This window comes from Ambystoma mexicanum, chromosome 1p (genome assembly GCF_040938575.1).
Source record: "Ambystoma mexicanum isolate Mex_15411 chromosome 1p, UKY_AmexF1_1, whole genome shotgun sequence".
Lineage (NCBI taxonomy): Eukaryota > Metazoa > Chordata > Amphibia > Caudata > Ambystomatidae > Ambystoma > Ambystoma mexicanum.
Genome location: NC_090921.1, coordinates 711,505,245 through 711,519,599, shown reverse-complemented (window position 1 = coordinate 711,519,599; position 14,355 = coordinate 711,505,245).

The window sequence follows — 14,355 nt, the reverse complement described above, 5'->3', positions numbered from 1 at the left end:
TGAAAAAACATAAATATCACTGGGCCAAATGTATGGAATGTTTGTTTTGTCAAATCTCAAGATCAATGAAAATGCCCGACTCATGGGTAAAGGCAATAGTGGTCCCGGTCTACAAGAAGGACAGTAGAGATGATCCATCTAATTACCGCCCTATTGCACTTATGGATACCATGGGAAAAATATTTGGATCGTTCCTTCGATTGAAGTTGACGGCATGGGCATCAAAAGTAAAACAAATAGATGGCCGACAAACAGGCTTCATGGAACAAATAGGCGTTGATGTAAATCTCACACTACTAACCATACTAAAACTTGATGCCCTCAAATCAAAGAATAAAGTATTTTTCGCATTCGTCGACCTTAGACAAGCGTTCAACGCAATAAATCATGAAAAAGTCTGGTCCAAACTTCGAGGGTGGAATTGTTCAGCTCAGATTCTTGACCCGCTTATAGCCTTGCATACCAACAATACAGTCCAAGTAAGAGTGAACTCGCAAGGTGTCTTGACCGAACCAATTCCAACGTATAAAGGAGTAAAGCAAGGGTGCCCATTAGCAGCTGAACTTTTCAAATTATTCATCTCAGACTTACCAAAGTGGTGGGAATCTGTTCAATGCTTTCCCCCAAAAATAAACGGAACATCCATCAAATGCCTTGTGTATGCAGATGACATTGTACTGATTGACCTAACTTAGATAGGTCTGCAACATCTACTGCTCAGTTTGAATGAGTATTTAAAAGCCAATGACTTGACCCTAAATACAGGAAAAATGGAGATCATGTGCATCGGAAAAAGTTTATCGAGGAAAGATAAAAACTTCAATTGAAAAAGCTCCTTTAAGTATTGTAAAATCCATACGATACTTAGGAATAATGGTCAATGACTCTATCTGTGAATCTGCATGGACAAACGACCTACATGAAAGAACTAATAAACTAGGTCTACAAGGAGCAAAAATGAATAAAGCTTACGGGAAATTTTCACTTGCTCCAATAATAACGTTCTACCTACAGAAATGTATACCCACCATAACCTTTGGTGGAGAAACAGGATGGAATCTCGACCATCCCCTCTGGCAGCAACTCGAAGGCATGTTCTGGAGACGGGCATTGGGGCTTCCCAAATATATCTCAATGGTGGCACTGAGATACGAACTGACCTTGAATTCGCTCTACATGACGATAATATGGAAATCCTTATCGTCTTTGAGGAAAATACTACTTGGATCTCAAATTCCAGCATACGAAATCTTCATCAACGGAAATGAACAAACACAATCGAGTTTACTATATTTGTGGAAGGCAAAAATAAAAATGATCATGGAAGCCGCCAACATATCCGTAGATGAGTTGCTTGATCGGCCTCAGCATGCAAAAAAAAACTAGAAATCTGGGACTGGATCTCCACCTACGACCATCGAGCAACTCTCAAATCCACCCTCCCTGGTTCTCTGAGCATGTTGAAACTTCATTCTCAACCAAAGTATCTAACAACCTATCCTTCACGTCATCATAGGAATCAATTTCTGAGATTTAGACTGAATGCATTGAACACCAGAGAAATGCTATGGCTTTGCCGATCAAAAGATACTGTTTCTGACAAATGCCGGTTTCGTAACTTAGGCGCAGTTGAGTCGCTGAAACATCTTATAACAGCATGCTCCCAGTTTACCATCCACTGAGAGCTACATCTCCGCATTTTCAAACCTATATTTTATGACGCTGAAGAATGGTGGGAAACTGTTTCCGCTGGGAGAAACGTTATGCTAACATGCAGCATAATCAACTTCCTCGACGCAATATTGGTTATAGACCAAATTTAAACCAATAACATAAGAATTATACTATGTCTGAGAAAAAAATCGAAAGAACATCAATGACAAGCATCAGGGAGATGTGCATCTTCATTTAACTTTGACTGGAATACAATAGTTACATTTTGCGACACCTCTATGTAACAAAAGTTTGATATACGTATTGAACTGAAGTTTTACAAGATAATAGAAAATAAAAAATACCCCCTTTCCTTGTTTTCACCATTCATTTGAAACACCCTTTATTCCCGAAATCAAGGAGTTTGTAAGGACATGGGACCCCCCAAAGGGGCTTGAAGTGCCAATGCATAACAGGGTAGAGGGGCATAGACCCCCTTCCCCCGCCCCGCTGCTGCATCACTAGTGAGGCACGGGCAGGAAGAGGAAGTGGTGCCATATATCTTGGCCCCTATATAAGGTACCTGTGAAGGGGGAGCGTCCTCTTTCCACGTGCGCTCCCCCTGGACCAGGATCAGCGCTGTCTCTCCGCTGCAAGCCAACTTGTTGGCCCAATCTAAGGTGATTGGGGTTAAGGGACGGGGTGCCTTTGAGGCCCCTGCAGAAAAAGGACACAGACACTGCCTTGACGGGCGGGCCTTTTGTGCCTCGACTTCCCTCCCCTACTTGCCGTTTCCCGGCCCAGGCCCAGCATCAAACAGTTTGCGTGGGTGCTAGGCAGTTGACTACAGCGGGTTTCCTTCAAACATAATACGGTGCTACAGTAACGCCTGGTGTCACGAAAGGAACGCATTCACCCGCCTGTTAGTGTTAACGCAGCGCAGCTGTGCGGAGTTCTCGAGGGAGGAAGCAGGTCTAGAGGATATGGGTCGCTATGATATTTCGGTCGTAAGGTGGAGCATGGTGCGAGGAGCAACTGTGTGCAGGTGTGGAAGGCTTTGATGTGCAGTTCATACCTGCCTAACCTCCGGGTTTAGTCCGGAGACTCAGGGTTTTTAAGCTCTTCTCCAGGTCTCCGGGGAAGAGCGTGGATTCTCCGGGTTTTCCAGCCATTCCTGCATCTCCACTAGATGTGTGTGCTTTGATCCCTTTTCTGCCGGTGCCCTTCAGCACTTCTTACCAGCACATCTGATGGGAGTAAACGTTACTTTGCGGTCCCTCCCAAAATGTGCTCATTGTAATGAAGAACAACCGCTATGGCGAACACTTACACCGCAACTGGATTAAGAAAATAAAAGCTATTGTGGTGTGTGTTCTCGAGATTCCTTTGTCACGTTAATAATGCACCAGTTCACATACACGCTCAAATTTGAATCTATATATGTATGATGGATACTTTAATATGTTTTGCTCATTTAGTACTTATTACAATCCTGGGAGTTTTTAAAGCACATATAGTACAAAGTAAAATATATTGCGGGCGTGTGGGCGTGGCCTAGCGAACATGGTGGCAGGGCATTCCAGTGACTTGGATCTCCGGGTTTTTCATTCAGGAATGTAGGCAGGTATGGTGCAGTTCAGTTACTGCGGGCCAAAGATATTAACAGCATAATGCCCCGCCGGCCTTACGGCCTCAAAGTAAAGGGTTGCTCTCGCGGATTTGGGCCGCTGGCAGTTTAGTGCTTGTTGTGGAAAGCATCTCTTGTGTCCCTGGCCCTCATTACGACCCTGGCGGAGTACCATGGTGCAATTTGCACCATGGTCCATGGCGCTAAGCTGCCAACTCCGCCATGGTGGTTGGCGGACTTACCGCCCCATTCCGACCTTGGCGGGGCGGTAAATCCCCAATCCCCATTTACCCTTCCCCATTCCCATTTTTGCCCCATAGGGTATAATGGGAGTGGGGAAGGCGTTAATTACGCCACCGTAAATTACGGTGGCGTAATTAACAACAAGTCCCGTAGCGCCATGGATTTTTCCGCCTGCAAAAAGCAGGCGTAAAAATCACCATGGCGCTACGGGAACTCGTACTCTGGCGGAAAGGGGCGCCATGGTTTACGCCGGCGTAAACCCCTTTCCGCCAGGGTCGTAATGAGGGCCCCTGTGTTTGGGATGTCTGGCGGAGTGCAGCGTTTCCGAGGATGGCACTGCTTTGTGCGCCTTCTGCCCCTGTTATCAGCGCACTGTGATGCATCCTTACACACACGCACTTGCTGCATCAGGGTCGCACTGGGGCATACCGTTGTCTCGGGCACCAATGAAAAAGTGTCCCACAGTGGCAAAAGGCAATTCATTCCTTTTGTGACTGACTGAGTAGTACCCAAGGGGGAGGTTTTTGATATAATGTAATGCGAATTGTGCATTTTAAAGAATATTTATTCAGTAACACTGGTCAAAACTACTAGCCGCATGGTGAAGTAATTTATCAAAAAGTGACCCACTTTGATCCAAAAAACTGGCCCACACTAGCATTTTGTGTTTTTAGTTCGGGCATTGCCCTGTTTATGTTAGTTATTTATTTATTTTAATTTTTATAGTGCACCACACGCCCGTGGTCCTCAGATCGCCCTATAGACTGTTGCCTTATAGGCCAGTCCGAGCCTGTGCTGCATCCCCACTGCAAGGACAGAAATGTGACCTTCCATGAATGTGTTACCGTTTACCGCAAACTAATACAATGAAGCTTTAAACGGCATGGCTTAAGATACTTGAATCTGCATTTTGCCTAAACTAGTAAACACGTAAATGCATTTGAAGACGGACAGCGCGCTCTTATTGTGCCAGCCACAGAGTCTGTGATGCCAGCTCGGCTAATTCCTTGATCGCTGGTGGGGTATTGCAAAGGGGGCCTACCTACTTTAGGGCCGCATTCCCAGATCCCTGGTCCGCGTGTCCAGTGTCAGCAGGGAAGCATGGCTGAGCTTGGGGTTGTCCCTTTGTTTGCAATGTCTGGTGGAGTGCGTTGATGAACTGGAAAGTATCTGCTTTTTTCCGAGGGTGGCGCGGCTGTGCGCGCCTTTTGCCACTACTATTAACGCACGGTGATGGGGGCAGTGGCGCGCTGTGACGGTGGTAGCTGGGCGCATTTCGTTTTTGTATGAGGGATGGCGGACTTTATAGGAAGTTGCAAACAAAAAAAGGGGGAAATGCTCGCTTCCAACCTGGTCCTTCAGGCTATACAATCTCTACAGAATTAACAGTGGACCAGGGGATGAGAGATGACACCTTGTTTCTAGTTTATCTTTTCATAAATATCGATAAACCAATTGTGATAATACAAAATCAGTTTTAATAATGATTAATTTCATTAAAAAGTAAATCAATTGAGGTACATAGTTCGCACAGTTTCATCAGTACAATTCCATAAAAAATAACAATGAATTGGGCTCACTCACAGCACATTTCTACCATTCATTCTCTTCCTTTCCTCCGCACACTCTACTCCACTCTCATACACAAAAGTGACAATTTATATGGGTCACAGCAATCATCAATGTTCCATTTTTTTTGGTTCCCTTTAGTTATTGATTAGGTGAACCCACTCTGTATGTCCTTATTCCTACAGGTTATACGTCTACACGTCTATACGTCATCCCACAAGTCTTACCTGCTCATTTCTAGACGCAGAACGGCCACGGACTGCATTCGCCTCATCCCTCAAGTCTTACCTGCTCGTTGCTAGACCCGGAACGGCCACGGACTGCATTTGTCTCATCCCACAAGTCTTACCTGCTCATTGCTAGACCCGGAACGGCACAGACTGCATTTGCCTCATTCCTCACGTTTTACCTATTTATTGCATACCTCGGAACATTCACGGACTGCCTGGTCTTCTTCTTCACATCTTACCTGTTTGCCAAGACCAAAGTCATATAATTGCTATGTCTGTCGCGCGTCGGCACAAGGATCAAAGGACATTAGCGCAACGGCACAAGGATCAATTGACTCTCTAGGCGTCCTCGTGCCGGCGGGAATAGGAAACAGGACATGGTGTTTGGACATGGTGTTTCCAGGACTATCACTTCATTCCTCAAGATACATCTGATGTTACTATCTCGACCACTCAATTGGTAAGCACATACAGTTTGTTTCTTTCCTTTTTCTTACTCTAATATCCTCCTGGTAATGATTGCCTTTCTTGTTTCAGGATACTCACCAATATAGCTTGGAACTATTCAGCCCGATTCTGATTTTCTGGCTTGTGAGTATCGGCTCTGCACCTTGTTTTGAGATAACAGTGCTTAAGCAAAAGTGTTAATACTTGGTTACTTTTTCTTGCAGCCAGCTGTCTGAGTACCATTGTGAACAAATATTTTCAGGCAGTCTGCACCTCAAGCTGTCCTTTTGTACTCTTGAGGGGTACATTGTCAGAAAGACTAAATTGCATCACAACGTGTCAAGCCACCACTACTGGATTTAGGCCTTGGGCCCTAACATATTCAGAAGCCTTTAAAAATGGAAGAAGCCGCTGATCATTTAGCAGCTTTATCCAAAGTGGTGGCTGACCTCAGAGCTGATATGACAGCAGCACATGATGCTACTCAATGTCGTATCAATGAGATACATGCTGGTTTGCAGTCAGGAGCCGGAGCACCTAGTCCTGGAGCGGATTCCGTTTCAGGAAGGGCTCAAACGAGAAATGGCTCAAGTCCTGTCTACATGGCAGCACAGTTTCCGTTGGCTCCTCCAGAAAGGTTTCTAGGGGATGCTAAGACCTTTTGAACATTCATTAATCAGTGCCGTTTGCATTTCCTTTGTAGGCCTGCCTCCTTTCCGGATGCTACTAGAAAGGTGGCTTTTGTTTTGTCTAACCTTGGGGGTACTGCTGCAGTATGGGCCAATCCCCTGCTGGAACAGAGTAGCCCACTTCTGTATGATTGTGAGACACTGATTACGGCTATAACCCGTGTTTTTGATACCAGATATAAATCACAGGCAACTGACCTGGAATTGCTTTCTTTACAACAAAAAGATAAACCTTTTTTGGAGTACCTGAAAAATGTAACCAACTAGTTGCAGAAACTGATTGGCCAGATGAAAAGAAAGATGCCTTGTTCTATAAAGGTCTTTCGGAGAGTTTGAAGGATGTTCTAGCAACGTACCGGTGGTGCCTAGTGGTTTCCCAGAACTGGTTGACCCAGTGTTGCAGATTGATGCTCGCAAGGCAGAACGAAAGGGTGAACAAAGAGCCACCCCAACTGTTCCGCCTGTGTTGACTCCTGTTCCAACCTCCGAGCCAATGCAGATTGGTGCTATTCGAGGTCCACTCATGCCCTCAGAAAGGGAGATCCGGAGGGCAAACCATTTACATTTCTATTGTGGTTCGTCTGGTCATTTTTTGAAGCTTTCTCCCAAAAACGCTAAGAAGGCGGGAAACGCCAAAGCTCGACAATAGACAGTGTCCCTTTGTCGAGTCAAGTTGTCATGGACGCCGCATCATTGGTTCCTTTCTCAGTTTTGGCTACCATGTCTTCTACATCCAAGACAACCTGGTCTGTTGAACCCATGCTTGATTCAGGTGCTACTGGTAATTATGTAGATGCACAATTTGTACGTGACCATTCCATACCATTGATTTCCAAGAAAACATCAGAGTAGGTTAATGCAGTGGATGTTACATCACTGATTTCCGGTTTGGTGACGGAACAAACCATTGACCTTGTGTTATCCATAGGTGACCAACATTCAGAGATCATCCATTTTGATGTTATTTCAGCTCCACAACTCAGGCAAAATGTTTTTTTTTTTACAGGCTCCCTGGTTGTTTAATAAGATCCGAGTTGCAGTTTATAATTTTCTTAATATCATTGCTCACTGGGTTATATGTAGTCACACAGACTAGTCCTTCCTCCTGTTTCTTTTCTCGTGGTTTCAAGCACTCTTCCCTTCTGGTATTCACTGCCCTTCTCAGGTTATTACACGCCAGTTTCCTGGGGTAGCCTCTCTCTTTCAGTCTATCTTGCAGCTTGTTACATTCTTCTTTGTCCGTGCAGTTTCTCTGTATCCGGAGAAACTGTCTGTACGGGAGGTTCTGGCGTAAAATGACCGGATGAAAACTCCTAAAGTGTAATAGTGTGTTCTTGTCGGTGGGTTTTCTAAACAAAGTGGTCGTCAACCCCGCCTCAGATCTTCTGATTCACCGGTCTAGAAAGCTCACCTCTGTTTTGTGTCATTCCATGGTGAATTTAATAATGACATCGCTTGTCATCAACCATTCCTGGAAGGCCATCAGGAAATTGGATGTGCCTCTCCATATTAAAAATACATTGTCTATGTATCTATGTCATGTCACCAGGCCTTGGCATTGGTCTACTTGTTGTTTCAATAGACATTTGGCTCAAGATATATATTGTTCTTCGTAATCAGCCATGAACAAATTCGCCACATCAGAGGCAAATGGGGCCCCCATACTGACCCCTCGTTTTTGCTTATACAGCTGCTGTTTAAACAAGAAACAATTCTCGGTCATCGACAGGCGCGCACACTCCAGGACAAATCCTGTGGGGGGACAATGAGGTATATGTCTTTTGTCTAGAAAGTCCCCGAGGATTTCCAAACACTGCATCTGGGGAATCGAAGTATACAAGGACTCAACGTTCATTGTTGCTAAGATATCCCCCGGTCTTACTTGTAAGTTTTGTGTGATTTGTATCATGTCAGACAAATCTTTTACATAAGAAGGCATAGTTTCTACGAATGGTTTCAAGAAGAATTCCACATATATTGACAATGGCTCCAGGAGGGAGTCAATAGCTGAAACAATGGGAGACAGGAAGATGAAGCTGTTCGCCGCGAGGACCAACGTTAAGGTAAGTAATCACTGTGTGACAGACGGGGGCAAGGGAAAAGCATAACATCTCAAATAAGGGAAAGTAGTGAGAGCAAAGGCTTGTTGCTGTTCTGAAGACCAAAGGTATGGCCGTTTGTTGCTAGTGAGTGCCATCAAGGGAGCGAACAAAATGCCGATAAAAATGAGCAAATCTTAAAAAGGTCTGCAAGGCTTTCACGTTGGTAGGTAGAGGCCATTGCTAAACAGCCCTGACTTTGGCTTGATTCATCCACACCCCTTTGTTGGTCAAGTCATATCCCAGGAATTCCACTTCGGTGGCATGAAATATGCATTTTTCGGCTTTGATCAATGTGTTGTTTACGGGAGGAGGAATATATTAAGATGTCATCGAGATAAACCAGTACAAAATGGTCAATCATATCTCTAAACACATTGTTTATAAAATTCTGGAAAGTGGACGGTGCGTTGCACAAGCCGAAAGGCATGACACAATACTCGTATAAACCCTACCGTGTCTTGAACGCTGTTTTCCACTCGTCCCCCTTTTGAATTCTAACCAGATTGTAGGCACCCCGTAAATCAAGTTTCGTGAACAGTACTGAGGTTCCTAACTGGCCCAGGAGCATGTTTATCAGTGGCAGTGTGTACTGGTTTCTAATGGTAATAGCATTGAGTGCTCTGTAATCGATAGAGGGTTTCAAGCCCCCTTCTTTTTTGGGGACAAAGAACAAGGGAGATGCCGCAGGTGAGCAAGAGGGTCTGATGACCCCTGTGCATAATGCATTGTCAATGTATTCCTTAAGGATAAGGTTCTCCTTATGGGTGAAGGAGTAGATTCTTCCATTGGGTATACTAGCCCCCGGTACCAGGTCTATCGGACAATCATATGGTCTATGGGATTGTAGTTTCTCAGCTCTGGCTTTATCAAACACATCCATAAAAGCTGTGTATTCTGCAGGTATGGCGTGGTTGGTGACAGAACCAACCACTAAGGCGGCATCTGAAAGTGGGCGACACCCTCCACAGGTTTTACTGCCACAACTATCAAAACAATGACGCTCGCACTAATCAGATGGAAAACACACATCCCGTGTTTGCCAGTACACACAAGGGTTGTGCACAGATAACCAGGGAAGCCCCAATATAACTTTGTATTGAGGAGCGGCTATCAAGTCAAAGACGATGGCCTCCATATGCCCATCTTTCGTGAATATCTGTAGTTCCACTGTACTTTCTGTCACCGGTCCAGACACAAGAGATGTGTCGTCTACGGTATTAACCATCTCAGGTTTTTCTTTGGTGGTGACTGTTATCCCGGTGTCCCGAGCATACTGTATATCTATATAGTTGTCCGTTGCACCTGAATCAATGATAGCCAAAGCAGACCATGGTTTCCCTCCAGGAAAAGAAAGGGTAACCCTGAGAGCAAATGGGGAAAAACAAGTGCACACATTGAGGTCCGGACATGAAAGACTCGGCAGATGGACCTCATCTACTGTCGAGTCCCGCCTTCTTTGCTGGTTTCTTGGGACATAATCGTATGAAATGGTCGGGAGACCAAACATTATAAAGATAGGTTGTTTTGCTGCATGCTCTCTCTCTCCATCGGAGTTAGAGGGCCTCTGACCGCCCTGATCTGCATGGGTTCAGACTCATTGTTAACAGGTAACTCAGGACGGGTAGGTGCAGGAGGCAATGGTCTCTTTTCTCCTCTCCTTTTTGCCCTTCTGGCATCAATCTGTACTACTAGATCTAATAGCTAAGGGAAAGCAGTGGGAACTACTGGAACAGTAGCAAGAGTATCTTTTAAAGATTCTGACAGCCCTTTGTAGAATACCACTGTCTTCCTGTCGTCTGGCCAACTGGTCTCTGCCACCAGTTGGCTGAACCTAGCTAGATAGGAAAGGAGTGGAGAGTCACCTTGTCAGAGATTCAGTAGCTCCAAGTCAGTGGCTTGGGTTTTATAACGTGTATCGAAGACTCAGGCCATGGCATTAATCAAAGCGTCACAGTCATATAACATGTAACTGTTTTCTTCCAGAAGCAGATTGGCCCATGCTGCCGCTGTCCCTCCCAGATACGACAACACAAACGCGGCCTTGGTGGTGGAATTGGGAAACAAAGCGTGCTGGCACAAAAAATGCAAACGCCATTGATTTATGAAGGTCCGATATTCATCGCTTCATCGGTCGAATGACAGAGAAGGAGGCTGACAGTGAGTCAAAGGCTTAGACGGGGAGCCCAGGAACTCCAGATGGGAGAGAGCATGGTCAGACCAGGAGAGAGGAGTAGTGAGAGGGTTAGAGAAGGGGATATCAGCTGAGATAAGCACATCCAAGGTGTGCCTGGCTGAGTGGGTTGGACCAGACTGAAGGAAGGTGAGGGAAAGAGAGTCATAGAGGTTGCAGAAGAGTAAAGTGGCTTCATCAGGAGAATCGAGATGAATATTGAAGTCTCCAAGGAGGAGAAGCATAGAGGTCGAGGTCGGAGGAGGCAAGGTCGGCCCACTCCGAAAGGAAGGGGAAGATCGCCCGAGGAGTCCTGTAGATGGTAGTGAGAGTGAGCGCGAGGGTAGGAGAAACGTAAAGCTTGCAGCCGAGACATTCAAAGGAAGAGCAGGATTGAGTGGGTATGATTGGAAGCAGCGACCCATTCAGGGAAGACAAGGGCCACTCCGCCTCCAGACCGGTTTGACCTGGGCTTGTAGAGAATATTGTAGCCCTCAGGAAGGAGAGTGTCAAAAAAAGTAGCAGTGTTGGTATTGAACCACGTCTCACTGAGGGTGAGGACATCCAGATCAAAGTCTTCAAGGAGGTGACAGATGTTAGAGGAGTGTTTGACATCAGAGTGAGAATTGAGGGTAGCTAAGTGAAGCTGGTTGCACCGGACCAATAACTTTGCTCTTTCACGCAGTGTCCCATTCATTCAAACAAAACACGCTGCTCTCTGCACCCCTGGTTGCCGGATTGGCAACCCGGCATGCTAATAGCGTTAACACCTCTGGCATTCAGGATCTGGTGTTATTGGCCTGGGGACCATTGTTAAATGCCCTTGCTTCACTCAGGTCTTTAATTCGGGCCCCAGGCTGATAACATTTGATCCAGCCCACCGGATCAGGTGTTAACGCTTAATTAAAACTCATATTGTACAAATATACAGAAACAGAGCACCTGTGTTATCCCATGTAGGATCTAAGATGTGCTGCCAATATTGGTATTTTTGCTCATGTCACTTTGCTTTCTTATACATTAATGAAGTTTAATTTTCCAATTATAAATGTAAGACTACAAGCAGCAAATTTACATAGACATGTGGGTATGGGTGAAAAAATAGGCCTGACATTGGACAGCCTGGACATGTGCAGTGAGGGGACTACATTCCAACAAGGTATATCATATTTCTAAGTGGTCCCATGTAAACTCCACACAGTCCTGGCTTTTCATTCAGCATCGCTTTTCACTCTAGGACTTGTAGTTTTGCTTTTCTATCACACGTATAGTCAAACTGCAACAGGGAAAAACGCCACTTTTCAGCTAAGTTCCCTCCAGTACCCAGTGCCAGCTGCTTGGAACGGCCACAGGGTGGCCACACATAACATGCAGCAAAGTGGCATTTGTGTAAAGTGATCAGTATTGCATTCTCAAAATAAAATCACTTGATCTTACCATTGTTTGAAAAAGGCATTCCTCTTGGTATTGCACGTTTTGCGAGTAAAGTGCGCAGTTCCACAAAGTTAAATGTGTTTTGTTAATTAAACAGGCAGAAAGCAATGCAGAGTTTTGCAATTATTTACCATTTGTTCTGCCACCTAATCAACTGCTGTATGAGGTAGGAATGTTCTCATAAAATGGAGATCACACATCAAACAGTCACAATTGGCACTTCCCAGGAATATTAGGAATTTAACAAACAAAAGGGTCACTGAAGATGACCTTGTCATAAGGCATTTCCAACTACTTGCTGCCTTGAGGGAAGAACTTCAAATGTAACAAAAAAAAACAGCAAGAAAATTTAACATGGGTGCACAGACGTCATGTATGTCCGAGCACCTACGCCCAGGAAGGCTGACTAGCTGTTCCAGGTGATTAAGGCACCCGGAGAGGGCCACTTGCCTTGTGTGCGCTTTTCTCATTCTTTCCTTTCGCCCTGAGGCACCGAATGACGTTTCAATTTACAACCGATCATCGGCCCTTTGTGCTCTGTTGTAAGAAGACCTCTGCGCTCAGCCTACGTCAGCGATGGGCTCCCAGTGAGGGAGGCCTGTGGGGTCGAAGTCCCTCCTCGCCGGATGTTATGGCCTGGTGTTGAGCCACCCCAGCGGAATGTAGATTAGTCAAGATAGTGGCACAAGGGTAACGAGTAATGGAGATCACGCCTCGTTGTCCAATGACACGTTCTGCTTAATCACGCTTGGTGAGCACATGGCTTTCCACAAAGGAAGTGTTTAAACGTACAATTATGATCAGTGGTCGAAGTGTACAAAAAGAAGTAGTGGAACTAGTATGTTCCCTGCTGGTCTGCCTCCCTCCCCACAAACCTCATCCCTGTGCCCCCTCCCGCACACAATCCAAACCCCCAAACAAGCACACCTGCTATTTATGGGAAAGTGCAGTGTACTGAAGTGCAAGCTTCAACTTCTTCCTACACTTTTATTTTCAAAAGAAACCATAAAAAGTATGGGAGCACCGCTCCGGACCACTTGGAGCTCTGATTATAATGGGTCATTTTATAAAAATCATGATTTGCATGCAGGGGGCTCACCAATGTTAGTAATTAAGTGTTGCAGGGCCCTTTAATTGCAATTTTGCAGGTCCACGGGGCGGAGTGCACAAGGAAAGAGTAATAACTATTGCATTAGAGTGCCGATAGGGAGGAAGGGCATGTGAGGAGGGACACACAGCCTTTAAGTGTTGTTTGGTTATCTGCCCACTCATTAACTGCCCATAGCCATGCTAATCCCTATGGCCATTGCAACCTAGTTCCTGGCCCTCCCCACCTAAAACACCTCCTCATGGGAACTCTTTGAGCTCACTTTAAGCAAGCCTTACCATCAAACTTTGCACTCGAAGTGCCTGCCAAAGCTTTTTCTAAGCAGTCTTCTGAGAGTTCATGGGCTTCATTATAAGTCTGCCAGTGTGGCGAAAGTGCTGGTTAAAGCGCAGGTAATTCCGTGACTGGCACTTTTCCCGCACCAGCAAACTACAACTTTGCCAGTCGGAGACAATGATTTAGCGCGAGCTAACTGCTGGAGGTAAAACAGGCCCCCACCAGCAAACAACTGCTGGTATTAATAGCACTAGTATTACCGGTGATACCGGCAATCCCCAACATGGAGTTCTATGGCACTCCACGGAATGGGGATTTACTGCCCTTTCCGCCACATGGAATACCCCTGTAATCTTGGGATATCAGGTGGCGGAAACTGTCGGGCAGTTTGATGGTATCCCGCTAGAATTACTGGTGGCATACTGTAAACTTATAATGTGGCCCAATGACTTAATTGGAGTTGTTAACCTACTACTGGTGTAATTAAAATGTCTTAACAGGTCTGCCTTCAGCCACTCCATTTATAAGCAGTCTGCGTGTCCTTCACTGAAGTCCTGTGAAAAACAAGCATTGGCAAAGTGAGATAACGTGGTACCATAAACCAAGACCCGGATCAGCAGGTAAGTTACTTGGAGGTTTATTGGTAGAAATATGCCAGGAAGACACCGGCACGTCCCTCCATGCCACCTTACTCTCTCCAACTGTCACTGTTAGAACCCCTGTTCAGAACATAACACATAGCACTCCACACTCACTGACATCGTAGTATTCCACGGTCAGTGTTGTCACCACCACTCAGAGATACAC